The following is a 9923-nucleotide window of genomic DNA, read 5'->3' as shown; positions in this document are numbered from 1 at the left end:
GCTGGAAATTTGAAACACCAGTCAGCAAACAGTCCCTCAGACCTTTAGGATAGCTGTGGCAGCTGGATTCTCACTGCTCTCAGTAAACGTGTACCCATTTCAGTCTTCTCCGCACTCTGCAGGGACAGAGAAAAATAAATCTTATATAAAGTAACATATGATTAGCCGTCACTGAATGAATAAAAGTTCAGCAGAAAGTTTCTGTAGAGAACAACGTGGGGATTCTACACAGTGAGATTTGTTCCCGTCACCAAGAAATAAAGGCAAAGCAGAGCTGACAGTTGAGCTGTGACAACTTCTGAGAAAATATCATGGAGAGAGAGAGAGAGGTGAAGTGGTAGTTTATTCCACTTGCACTCAATTTAACCAGCGTTTCCAGCTGAACTTTATCAGTCAAATGGATGAAAGCATTCATACTGTTTTTTATCTGAGCAGGTGTGAGGTCGATCATTTTACTTTGGAGCTGCATGAGTCTGTTTGAGTGAGCATTAGGTCGCTACTCGTGATCAGTCACATCATCATTTTACTTCTGGAACTCCTTTTAAGCATCTTTCAGACGTGCACTCTTTCTCATTAATCTGAACACGTTGGCAAGGCACAACAGCAATCTTACTAGGTCGAACCCAGTGTTTAATTTGTAAACTATGAGGTCCGGGAATATCCATGGGTGTGTGTGAATGGAGCCGTGAGGAAGATGATGTAAAACTAACCTGTCTGAATGACAGAAAGCCATCGCTCTAACAGACTGATTTTCATGTCATTTTTACTTCGCAGCTTTTGATGTCAATGGACATCGATTCAGTAAAGAAACATTGTTTCAGCCTCACAAACTACTGCAGTGTTTATCTATAAGGACTCCTGATGTTCTGATGTGAGCCTCATCTTTGCCCTTTGGATGTTTCCAGGGGAACTGACTGAGGACGAGAGACAAAGGCAGCAGGAGACACTGCGTCCTCTCGGGGCGGATGCAGGATGAGGAAGAAGTGAGTGAGAAAGAAATTAGTAGTAACAGTTTTGACATTTTCTAATTTTCACATTGAATAATCATTTAAACTGATGTGGCCCAGAGGTGCTTGAATGGCAAATGGTGTTTATATTGACCTACAGCAGCCTTCACATTGTTGAGATCCGCCATAAAATGTCTAATTTTGAGTGGAGAATGTTTGTAAGCTCTTCTCTGCTGAGCTGTAGAGCAGAAAAGGTGTATAGTAGAAGAATTTTCCTTGAAAAGAATACAGATGCACCAAGCTGAGACAAATAAAGTCCATACAGACCAATCGCTCTTTGTGGTCTTAGTGTGAAAGTTTCTTCATTTTAGCCATTGACTGAATCACTCTGGTTGTTTTTCTAATGTATTATTTGGAAGAATCCAGTTTGAATCAGATTGGATTAAATGACACGTTGAATGTGAAACTTTCCGATGCACTAAGATTTATCTGAAAGAAAATCTAGATGAATTATTGCCGGATCGATTTGTTATACTGCTAGCTGACAAGAGAAGAGAAGAGGAAGAAGTGACAGAAGAGGAGGCAATGTGGGAGAAGAGTGAGGCAGGAGTGTTTGGTTTCTGGCCATGTTCAGGGCAGAGAGAAGAACTCAGGCTGCTTCTCAGCATCTGTTTCAGGGTAGGAAGGCAAGGAGAGGTTGACAGAGAAGAGCAATGGGCCAAGTCGCCATCTGCCTAGTTCAGGGCAGGAAAATAAGGAGAGGAGAAGAGAGAAAAGGAGGCCAAATGCTGCTGTTTCTCATCCTTGGATATGGAGACTTGGGCAAGGGAGAGGAGCTGAGGCGGGGAAGCAAAAGGTTGAGGATTAAATTCGGATGAAGACGGAGGAACATGGATAAAAGGGGAGAGGGCAAAGCTAGAGGGACTGAAAGAGTGAAAGAGTGAAGGAGAGCAGAAAGGCATGCAAGGGGTGGTGCAGTGTTGTTCGCCATTGTGTCCCTCTGTCCCATCCATCCATCAGAGTGTCTGAGGCTACACGGCCACACGCCGCAGTGACAAATCTGCCTGTCAGACGAAGACAGACCAGGATGACAACCTGGCATGTTAACTGCTCAGATTAACTTTCAAATTTAGAAGACAACAGAACACGCACTAGTGCAAACTTATTACAGGTGAGAGGAATATAATAAGTAAATACATGTGATAGGAATAAGTGAATGTAATAAAAGGAATAGATTTCCTGAATACTACATTTTGTAAGAGATTTGACTTCTGATGTATTGTGATTATTTTCAACAGGCACTATTCTAAATAAATGTAGGTTCTTCCTGATGAAGTCTTACTCTGTCCGAATCTATAGACACCAACTTTTGACTGGTAACTGGAAAACATTTATAATTAGCCATTTCACCCAGAAAAATGGGTACCAAATTAATTTGATATAACCCTCTCTGAATATAAGGCAGTCTTTTGGCCACTAGTAGAACAATCTGTAAAAACAGGCATTTTCATCATGTAAACTTGTGAACTTGTTAGCCAACAGTTGCCTAATGATACATTCAGCAGACCAGGAGGAACATTACAATTCGGCCTTACTCATGTTTCTGTCTACCAGCCAAATGTAAATGCATCATTCACCATCTTTTTAGGGGAAACTCTGCCTGAAGCTTGGTTCTGGGCAGGCTGGGGGCAGTGGGTTTGTCATCCACTGACTACTGCTACTGGAAACAAGACTGATACAAGGAGTAAGACTGAACCAGAGCATTAAAGTTGCTTGCTGCAAAACCAAAACAGTGAGGTGAAAGTCACTAAAATCCTCAGGGGATGTTTTCAGATTAATGGTTTGTATGAAGGTGCAGACAAATTTGTTTGGCTCAAGTTGCAACATGCTGTCCAAATGATGTCTCCTAGGACATTGTAACTAATCCCCTGATGTTGTCGGCCATGTGCAGACGATGGCGTATTAGTGAGTAGATGAGATCTGGCACATTGCTGCTGACCAGCTTGAGCATAGTGGTGATCAAAGCTTGCTTGTGCAACAAATTCTTTCTACTACCACACTGACTCTTTTCCATTCAGCGTTTTGCGTATGTGCTGGAAATTCCCGGACAAATAAGGATGAAATCTTCCCTTGTCACACAGTTAGCATGGAATTCATCTTAAAATTATTACTTTGCTGAGGAAGGGCTTCAGAAGTGGGCAGAGAGCAACTCCAAATGTTTATTTAGAAAAAAGATATGGAAGAGTTGAGGGCACCCAGAGACACAAATAGTAATTTTAGAAACAGATTGTGAATTACGATGTGAAATACCAGCAGTGCTGTATGTCTGTTTCTCTTTCAAATATGTTTTTCTACCTGTGCAGTTCTTATTCTGTAAAGAAGTTGTGTAAAAGAGAGCAACGCCAATGCCTCTTTTTCTCCTTCACTCTGTTATTCCAGCTCCTCTCCACCCCTCATAGTGCTGTAGATCACAGTGCCTAGAAATGCAGACTTTTAACAAAACACATTCATTCAAATGAAAGATTTCATTATAATAATTGACTAGATTTTCTTCTGACCTGTCGTCTTTTTTTTAACCCTCCTGTTATGTTGACCTGAACAGTATCTTTGTAATATAAACATGCAGGGGGATGTTGCAAATATGTGAATTGAACCATTTTCATTTTATATGTTGATCACACCTATTACGCCAAGCAGACGAAGTTTCATACCAATAAAATATTTTTAACTATTTTTTTTTTATTTTTTTTGTTACTTTGCACTGGGTCAATTTGACCCAGAACATAACAGGAAGGTTAAATAACTCACCTACATTTCTAACTTCACTGTACGAGCCAGAGAAACTGTTTTTAGTCACAACTCTTCATCAAATTTAATAATTACAATAGTTTCTTATTAAACCTTTATTTTTTTTACTAGAACCTCACTGAGATTAAAAATCTCTTTTACAAGAGTCTTGTTTAAGACCAACCTGTATATAAAAAAAGAATGTGAATCTTGAAATGAGCACATTTTGTTTACTAATCTCTTTGTTTTTAATCTAGGATAATACAGACAACAAAGATGGCCCTCTAATACCGAACGATGTAATAATCATCATTACACAATAACACTGATAATTAGGCTCATCAACCCTGCAGAGCCATCTGTGGGCGTGTCATTATAAATACATGCTGAGAACTGTATAAATCCTGTTTCTAAATTGTAGTCAGTACACCAAAGACAGGTCAGACATGATGCTACTTTAAATTGGCAATCTCATATAAAATGATGCACACTGTAATGTTTCAGATGAATGTTGCAGAGCTTAACAGAAAACTCATTATCTCACCTGGATGCGTTTCATCCCTCTGTCTCTACCATCTCAATTTGGGTTTTCTAGTTTTGAAAGCCACATAATCACTGAATTCATTACTAAAACTGAGGAATATGCTTTTCTCATTTTGTTTCTACTCCATCCGATTTCTTATAATAGAGAAAAATGCATTCTTTTATGAGACATCACTCTTCTTGAAGGTTTTATTTCAAAAAACATAGTATCTTGTTGGATCTCATCTGCATTTTGTGAAAGGGCTTGTTCGCCACTTATCGCTGATTTAATCTGCTACATTCACCTCGCTTCTTTTCATTCCATGCGGAAGGCTATTCAGAAAACTACAATCAATAATAAAAAAAGCTTGTGTACATCACCATCAGATTCATTGGCGCTCAGTGCGTGCTCTCACTTGGAGGAAAAATAAAGTATTCACATTCACTTCCTGGTGATTAAGATGCCAACTTCGGTCAAGGCTACACCATCCTCTAATGTTCTAATTTTATAATATACAATGTTCAGAAGTAGTTCTTAATCTTCATCTGACACACTGACATACACAAACATCACTAATCACAGTAATGATACAGAAATATAGCAAATAAGATGTAAGTTTTACAGGCTTGCTTGGTGTTATGTGTATAGTCTCAGTTTGCAGGTGCACAAGGTGTGTAAAGTAACACTGTCACATCTAGAAAAGAAAATAACACTACATAACGGATAAACAGCCGTGAATATATACAGTATATATTTTTAAAAACGTTTCATAAATAATTAAAATATATAAAATTTATTGGTAAAGATTGGAAGAAATTTGTTTTTGGAGTGGCAGCAGAAATGTTTCACAAGACATTCAAAATGTCCATAAAAATGCAAAGAAAGAAATGGGCCTGGTCCAAATCCAGTATGGACTGCCATGTCCTGGACCAAGGAACTTTAGTAAAAGATGAACTTTGTCTCGAGACCTCATAGTTCAGAGGTTATGTGCCAAACTGTGCTGGAAAATGTGAAGTGGTCTGTAAAAGTGTCTTTCCCAAAAGAATAATTTTCTCCTTGTACAGTGGCCGAACCTTCCAAGCTTGAATATGTTTTTAGTACAATAGATCAAAATATTGCAGCATCACAATTTTTCAATTTAGCTGCATGTTTATCAAGACTGATGATGTAAATGAGCACAGCCACAGCTGTGTTGATTTAAATACACAGCCTCTTATAAGAACCTGGTGCCTATACCGAGCACATGTGGAGTGAGAGGAAGTCTAGAAGGAAGTCTGAGTTTACAGGGACTGAACTCTAATATGGTTGAAGAAACCAACAGATGTATTTTGGAACTTCAATCATGTCATCTTCTACCAGTCAGATCATAGCATGGTTTGACCTGACAGCCTGTAAAAGTCCTTCACATTCTCCTCTGGCGAGTGATGTGATTCACAAACATTCTCTCACTCATCAAACATGTTAATTCACATCAGGTCTTAGATGACTGACAGCTGCCATGCTGACAGCGGTGCTTCATACTTTAGACCTGCTTTCTCCTGCTGTCTGGCTCCGGTGGTAAATCAGGTGCTGAGGGTATTTGTATAATTTTCCATTCCTGATGTTTGCATCCCTGAATGGAAACACCTAAAAATCATATAGCATGAGACCAAACTTGCAAATTCCTTTAGTGCCATTTTTCTTCGTTCCTCTGGTGCAGAACCCCGCTGTGACTCATTAAATATGAGCACACACAATTTTACTGTTTAGCATCACAGAAAGAACCAGAAGACTGCCTACTTACATGGAATGATTCTGTTCATAGGTGTTCAGTCGGGCGGGTGTGCATTGTTTATATTTCAGCAGTGTAAAGACAACCAATGCTGACTTGTCAAAGTTTGCACCAGGATTTTATGCTGATTGAAGCGTTTTCCTGTTTTGCAGGATGCGTTTGGCTTCCGTTCACTTTTCTACAGTACATTTATCTCCTTGATTTGAAACCTGCTTGGGATAGATAGTGTGTCTCAATGAACAGCACGTATTCCTGATTTAATAGCAGACACTCTCTGTGGGCTCAGCGGCAGCCTGGCTTGTTATTCTTGTTCTTCATTAGTTATGCAGGTTATGGAGCAACACAGGGTGGTTCAGGTCATGTTTTTCCCAGGAGAGTCCCATCTGGCTCCTGTGACCTCGCACACAACATTAGCATGATGATGATGACTGTGAACAAACCCTTTGCATCTTTCACAGCCTGTTTAACTTTCTGCCCAGGCATCTTGAGGACATCCTGAACGTTGCCAGGAAATGTGTGTCTGTTTATGCTGAGGACTGAGAATAAAAATGCAAATGTGTCTTTAAATTGGGGCTGGTTCATGTGTTTGAGGATTCCTTCATTGGTGTATGCAAGAGAGGCAAAAGCTGTGATCATGCAGAGGTCTCTTGCTGTCTGAGGCATCTCTTCAGATGATTCAAATGAGCTTGAACATTTTTCACACTGCCTCTAGGCGTCATGCAGTCGTGTGTCCAGTGTGCCTTGTGTTATATGGAAAATCCCCAAAACACACAAACACACAGGCATACAGACAGAAGAAAGCTGAAAATGCAGAAAAATGAGTCACTGTATTTTTCTCACTAAAACAGCAACCACCTGAAAAAAACAAAAAAACAAATTTTACATTAGAGATGGAGAGACTGTTTTTTAATGCTTAGAGCTATTACAGCACTACTACAGTATCTCTCAGTGTAAATATCAGGTCTGAATGACACTGGAATGAACCAGTTCAGGTGATTTGGCCTTATGAGGATGCTTCCTGGATGCCTCCCTGTGAAGATATGTCTCCCATGCCTAACTGGGAGGAAACCAGTGGGCAAACTGGAAGCATCCTGAAAGGATTACATGTCCCATCAGGCCCAGGAAAACCTTTGGATCCTTAGGATGGCAGGCTTTGCAACCCAGGTACAGAGACTCAAACATGGTCCGACAACACGTCATAGGAGCTTGTTCTTTGCTAGTGTTACCCTACCCTTAGGGTGTTGGTATGCTTCAAGCAATCAGGTAGCTCCAGTCATTGTTCAGTGATCTGACAAGCTCTTTTTCTGAAGCTTTTAATCTTTGCAATGTCCTTCGGACCTATCTGTTGATATTTTGGCTGAAGTAGACTCTAAAGGCTGAAGTGTTTTCAGCTGCGGGTCAGGGCAAAGTAGCACTGAAAAACAATGGCCCTTTTCAAATAAGCAAAGTACCTATGATACGTACACAGTCTGTCTGGGGTTGCAGACCAATTTATGGAGCAGGTCAGCCTATCCACCGAACTGCTCATAGTGTGAATGCAAGCTGTAACGTCTTTGATGTTCATGTTGACCTTGTGCACAAGCTTGTGTTTGTGTGTGTGTGTGTGTGTGTGTGTGTGTGTGTGTGTGTGTGTGTGTTTTTCCAAGTAGATCAGCATGTCGCTTGTCAGGAGCGGAGAGTGTTTAACAAATGATTGCCAGCTCGGGGACACAGGGGCCAGGGACCTCTGCTAGGGAGTCGGCCAACAATAAATCTCAAAAATCAATATGACAGGGCCCGCGGTAATCACTATCAATGATTTTAAACTGGAATAAGTCCCTCAGGGAGAAGGGTGATAAAATTCTCCAAGCTCGAAGTCTGAAAAACATCCCGAGGATGAAGGATGGGCGTGAGTTGAAAAAAGAAAGATTACTGATGCTTTTTACTAAGAAACCCCTGCAGCTGGGTTAGTATCTCTGCTGTGCTTTCTTTGTCATCTGTGCTCTTTCCTTGTTTCTTACTTTCAGCTTCCATCACTCATGCTTTTGTCTTTTGTTCCAGTTTTCCTCACTTTATCCTAAACTGTACTCTTAATCCGCTCTATTTTTATAATTTTCAACCTGCTGCTTTACCTGTCACACGTTTTCTGAGACGCTCTTTGCTTCTTTTTTTTTACATTTCTTGTCTTTAGTGTATCTGACTGTCAGAGCTGATACCCCCGACTATTTTTACTTTGTTTTATTCTTTCTTAGCCCCTCGGGATGTATATTTGTTACAGCCATCTCCCTCCTCTTCTACCTTTTACTTTTGCTTTTAATCTATCCGTCAAAACTGATCAAATTACAAATTCAGCGTTCCATACAAATAGTCACCCATGTGTTGTGGGGGCAGTGTATCCACCTTCAGTGGTGGACGGGTCTAGGGGATCTAGACAGTATTTGGCAGATGGTTTTAATGCTATGGCTGATTGGACACTGGTATATTGCATTTTGCATCCATTTGGTTTGGACATTACATACTTACTACCTTTTGGTTCTGTGTATTCCTTTCTTCATATGAGACTGATTGGTTGACTGGAAGAGTTGGCTGATTTGGGTTTCGCGCTCGCTGCAGGTATCATGTGGCAGCTGCAGCTCAGAAGATGGAGAGGGTTATCTTGCCACCTGAAGATTGGTGTTTTTGAGTGTGAATGGGTAAATAGTGTCAAAGCACTTCTAGTGTGCTTCAGTGCACAGAAAAGTGCTATACAAGTCCAGTTACCATTTACCATTTCGAACAATGGCCTGTGCCCTTTGCTGAAGACAGTGTTTAATTATGTTCCCTTCTTTGGCATGAGCTAAAAATATGGTGAATGCTACTCTGCCCTGCTTGAAACATCTGCGGCCTGGTGTGAATAAATGTCAACAAATAACATTTTGTCAGTATTTTAAACACTTATCTGCCCTGGAGCTTCTCTTTGCAGACTCTCCTCCTCCCCCTTCTGCTGAGCTGCAGCTGCCCTGGGTTCCCCCTGGATGTATTTTAAACCCAGATAACACTCTAATACCCTGACACTTGCTGCAGCCAGAGCTCCACAGGCATTCATTTCAAATAATTTTTGCTTCTTTCCTCCAGTAGATAAATGTTGGCATCTGAAATAGCTCACATTCAAAGGAAAGCAAGCCTCTCAGCGCAGAGCAGGCAGGCCTCATTTTGGCTTCAGTGATACCAGAAGGCAAAGCAAGCTTGGTAGGCCTGGGAATACTAGGCTCACAGCTTACTGTATTTCACCATTGGTGAATACACTGAGTTTTTTTGCTGTTTCAGGGACAGAAAATCCTTTTTATTACATCTAAGCATTAGCAGGGGATCACATTCCTCTTGATTCATATTCCTTGGGTCCCATTGTGAAATATGTGTGGCTTCCTTTTAGTTCAGGACTCAAATCCAATTTAGGACCTTCACTGAATGCCACCCTTTTTCCCTGACATTGGTTGCTAATTCTCTAATATTAAATCTGGTAAATTAAAACAAAACAACAACAAAAAACCCCCCAAAAAACTAATATGAGGTCTGCATAACAGCATATCCAGTAGATTTTGCAGTTCAAAGCAGTCCGAGAAACTTTCATACTGTATCTGATGGAGCATGGACCCACTGATCCCATAGAATCCAGAGACTACTACCGTTAGCTGTAGGTTTCAGCAATACCAGCAGTGTGTAGCAATTATATGGGTTAAAATGTGGTCACTGAATAGTGTTGATTAGGCTATAAAATAAAATTAAAGAAGCCACCGGCACCATCTGGTGTGTAAGATGGCACCAGTGTGTCTGGCTTGCCGTCTGTCATAGCTCGTCCTCCTTTGTTTTCGCTGCTTTCTCTGCTCTTTCCACATAATATCACCACTCTACTGATATATGGGTGCTCATTTTTACT

At 40.6% G+C, this 9923-nt stretch overlaps 1 protein-coding gene across 6 annotated transcripts in view; it reads left to right on the top strand.

Annotated features, from left to right (window-relative positions):
• Positions 1-9923, top strand: part of sgcd (sarcoglycan, delta (dystrophin-associated glycoprotein)) — a 241934-nt gene that overhangs the window by 81207 nt on the left and 150804 nt on the right. For 4 of the 6 annotated variants that reach the window (XM_020615172.1, XM_020615174.1, XM_020615168.1 and 1 more), the window contains one exon: positions 906-983. The exons of the other annotated variants lie outside the window; for them this stretch is intronic. The gene's annotated coding sequence lies outside the window, so the exon portion shown is untranslated. The remainder of the gene's footprint in view (positions 1-905; positions 984-9923) is intronic. 6 annotated transcript variants of the gene reach the window in all.

This window comes from Monopterus albus, unplaced genomic scaffold (genome assembly GCF_001952655.1).
Source record: "Monopterus albus unplaced genomic scaffold, M_albus_1.0 scaffold159.1, whole genome shotgun sequence".
Classification (NCBI taxonomy): domain Eukaryota; kingdom Metazoa; phylum Chordata; class Actinopteri; order Synbranchiformes; family Synbranchidae; genus Monopterus; species Monopterus albus.
This window is presented reverse-complemented; position numbering and strand designations above follow the sequence as displayed.